This window comes from Equus asinus, chromosome 16 (assembly GCF_041296235.1).
Source record: "Equus asinus isolate D_3611 breed Donkey chromosome 16, EquAss-T2T_v2, whole genome shotgun sequence".
Classification (NCBI taxonomy): Eukaryota; Metazoa; Chordata; class Mammalia; order Perissodactyla; family Equidae; genus Equus; species Equus asinus.
In genome coordinates this window covers 30,036,947-30,040,911 of record NC_091805.1, presented here as the reverse complement: position 1 = coordinate 30,040,911, position 3,965 = coordinate 30,036,947, and the positions used below count along the sequence as shown (strand labels likewise).

At 41.9% G+C, this 3,965-nt stretch overlaps 1 pseudogene; it reads left to right on the top strand.

The window, feature by feature from the left end:
- The first annotated feature begins 460 nt into the window (after nucleotides 1–460).
- LOC106828095 (KATNB1-like protein 1 pseudogene) lies at nucleotides 461–3,440 on the top strand (annotated as a pseudogene).
- The last annotated feature ends 525 nt before the right edge of the window (nucleotides 3,441–3,965 follow it).

The following is a 3,965-nucleotide window of genomic DNA, read 5'->3' as shown; positions in this document are numbered from 1 at the left end:
CTGCTACTTCTCCTCAAGTGGCGGAAATCGGCTTTTTTGCTCAGAGGGGTGGGATGGTGATTCAATGGTAAATATGCCAGCACTTTAGATGTCAACCATGAGGATGTTGACAGACCCTTGCAACAGAGCTGGGTTTAGGGTTTTTGTCTGATTCTAGGGACTCTCAGAAAATGTACTTGGAAGCATCCCCCTTCCCCTAGAGGCAAGTCAACCTGAAGATCCACTTTTGCAGCCAAGGGCCTGCCACCAAACTCGGCCTGGTGGGAGAGACGGGGCTGTGTTTCCCACCTCGACTCGAGCTGTTTGTTCCCGTCTTTCCTCACCCTTCTTCACCTGTGGCCCTTGAGCATTGATCTGTGGAGCAGGCGGCTGCTGGGAGCAGCGGGGGACCCAGACTGGTGACTGGTGATGCTTTTCCTCCTCTCAGAGGATGAGCCCTTCACGCTCCCCAGATCCAAGGATGGAAGGTGGCCACCCTGGGATCTCCAAGCTCGCGCCTCACCTCCTCACGAAGTCCGCATCCCGCCGATCCCTCTTCTGTCCTCAGGACTCCCGACGCACCATCTTGCACCCAGTGCACAGTCTGAGACTCGCTTCCCCACGGTCCTGTGTAAACGGGGGTATTTTCCTGGGCATGCTGGTCTAGCCTCCCCACCAAGAGCACACGTTCCTCACAGGTAGGTCTATGGCTTCCACTTCATCTGCAACCCCGCAGGGCCCAGCCCCAGTGCTGGGCATTTCACGGGTGCTCAGTGAAAGCTGGTTCATGGCTTGATGGAAAATCGATGGTCCACAAAGCCTGGATGATCACCTCCTTTCTATGCTTTGTTGGGAATGAGCTCAAGGTTGTTGAGAGCTAGTTTTTTTTTAAGACATAGGGGTCTCCTCCACTTGACACTCCTCCTCTGTAGTTCAGGACTGAAAATACACCCCCAAGAGGTACCGCCATACCCCTCACCGCCTTTTTTCTATCCCTTGGGACTATTAAAGTTTTTATCATCTATGTAATTTCCGGCTATTACTTTCCACAGCTTGGGAGCTAGGACCAACTTCTCAAAGTCCCCTTTGTGGCTCCCCGAGAATCTTCACAGACCTTGTCTTTATGTGGGTTTTATTGTTAATTGCAAACAGCCAATAAGAATTACAGGCATGAGGAAGTTACAAAGCTTCCCAAATCTTTCCTTTTAGCCTCTGCTGATAGAAGGTAAATTGGTGTAACTTATCTGGTCAGGAAATTGGCAAAACTGCCTTATAAAAGTTCATGTGCTTTAGCTCTTCTCCCTCCCTCAGGTCCTTCTTGACCTGAGAAGGGCAGAGCCAGCTGAGCGGGGCACCCACGTGGGGAGCCATCCCAGGAGGAGGTGCGCTGGCGTCCTGGGGGACCTGGCAGAGAGATGCTCTAGGCTGCCGGGTGCCTCTGGTCAGCACCAAGGCTGGGCTGAGGTGCCAGTATTTGAGAGATTATGGCATCCAAACCCACAATGTTAGAAGGCAGAACTTTTGTAACAATATTGAGGATCACTCTATTGCTATTCCTAGAAAAAAGATCTCTAATTTCACTTATAAGAACGTTAAGGAGATTCAAGATCTCTAACACGATTGGCTACTTACATAAATAGAACAGCTGAACATGCTGCGAAATGCCACATAAACTACATATGGCAATCCATAGCAGAAAGAAAGTTCATCAGCCTTTTCGAACTCCTGGTTACAGAAAAAATCAGTCCCCTAGAAGTGGAGCCTGTGACACGGCAAATAAAGATAGCAAACTGGCTTGTGCCGGCTGCCTGCCTAACAGCTATGCCGTGACAGTGGAACAGATTTGGTTAACTCCAGTGGTTCTTCCCAGACAGGAAGCCCATCATCCAAATACAGTGGGCTTTTTCCTTGAGTTTTCTCAGGACCATGAGACAACGGCACAAGTTTTGCTCAGCAGGAATTTGAGACTGAATGTAGCTTTAACTCTCTGAAGAATGAGAAGTATAGGTGAACTTGTCACTTGTTGGTAACGATAGGAGATCTTGGTGTTGCTTTCTTGTGCTCGTCAGGAGTTTACAGGAAGAAACACAACGCGTCTCACCCGGCTGCTCTGCAGACTCGCGTCGCCTCTAGCAAAGTCACTGCTTAGAAGCAAATTGGAAGAACATGTAATAATCGGTTGAAAGTGTCTTCAGACATCATAAAGGTGATAGTCAGAACTATCATCCAAAACAGAAATTACAAATGGAGGATATATGCAGATTTAAAACAACAATTAAGTGGATTGTGGGAACAGGAAAATCATCTTGCTTTGGTTCCAGGACATAGCGATAAGAGCGCTAAAGATGTCGAGGCTCATTTGTTACAATTGCAGTGAGAGATTTCATCCACAAAAAAAAAGCATTTTGTTATTTAAAATAACACAGGAAAACACATTGTAAAATGTCCCTGGCTACATGATTTCCAGAAAAAAAATGTCTCCACTGAGAATGTTGAACTGTGAAAGAAATCAAAACCATTTTTATCTTTTAAAAAGCCACATAATGAAACCACTAATGAAATCCTAACAGTCTGTTTCACCTTGAGGTGGAAAAAGATCTGAAAGGAATAGCTTCAACTTCCATGAGCTGAAAGTACCCCACGAAGATTGTTGCCTCTGCTGCATTTAGATTTACAAGGCTATTTGGTAACATTGTCTAAGAACTGCTGGCTCTTAATGCAGTCCTGCATATTGCATAAGAATGCAACATATACTACATGAAAAAATACAACAGGGTTTATTACTAGGAACCACAAAGACCAATCATCTTTTACTTCTTTCCAGTTGTGTTTCATAAGAAAACACTTAAATGTGTGCAGCTATTTTCTTATGTTGAAAAGATTTTGAAGTTTAAAATATCATAGCAAATAATCAATATTAAAAATTTTTCATCCACACTGAGATACCATGTATGAAAAAGCCTTAATTATTAACGAGGCAATGTGTTATCACACTAATATCTGTCTAAAAACATTAAAGCCAACCATGCTTCTGGAATGATAAAATTGTGGGATTAAATCAGGGGTCTACATTCATGAAGAAGGTTGTCGTTGAAATTTATTCCGTAGAATTTTTAAAAGTTGAGAATATTTTTAGTATCTCTGTTTTTTTTTTTTTTGGCCAGAATCATGATGTCATGTATGTATGTGTTATCTCTATGTAAAAGAAAAGGATGACTATGTATTTGTATGGTTCTAACTGGAAATGTCTGTGAAGTTGGCTAATTTATATTCAATTTTTATTGTACATAGATCTCTATTTTCAGTTCTGTATCGTTTAAGCTTTCTTCATTTGAATAAATTCACTAAGTATTTCTTTAAAAAATAGTTCATGTGTTTTAACCAATCAATTGATCGGCAAAACGGGAAATAAATAGAAAAATATAAATAATCAGAAACACAAAGATTTATGTACAATGATGTTAATGACTGAGGAAATTCTGTTATTGTTTTGAAACTTGAAAATGATGTTTTTAAGAATTTTTAATGATATGAGAAAATGCTCAAAATATAGTGTTAGGTGAAAAAAGAAGAAAATATATACATTCTTAACCACAAAATTTCATGACATATGTGTGTGTCTGTGGGTGTGGCTCTATCTATGCGTGTGTGTGTTATGATGTTAAAGGAAATATACTAAAATGTTAACATGTTAACAGCGATGCTTTCTGAGTGTTGGGGACATAAGGCAATTTCTATTTTTTTTATTTTTTTTTTGTATTTTCCAAAATATCCACAATCATAATTTTCTACGTGATCAGGAAAAGCTTCATGTGAATAGAGAAAAGCGTACTTGGAAAAGTTCCTCATGTAACAACTGCAGGCGTAAAATGGGGTGCTTACTGTGCGCAGGCTTTTCACGTATCACAGATGCCATGTGTGTCCTCGCTCCAGGGCTGGGAGGTCGGTGATTTCCAGATCTAGAAGACTCGGAGCCTCAGGAGGTT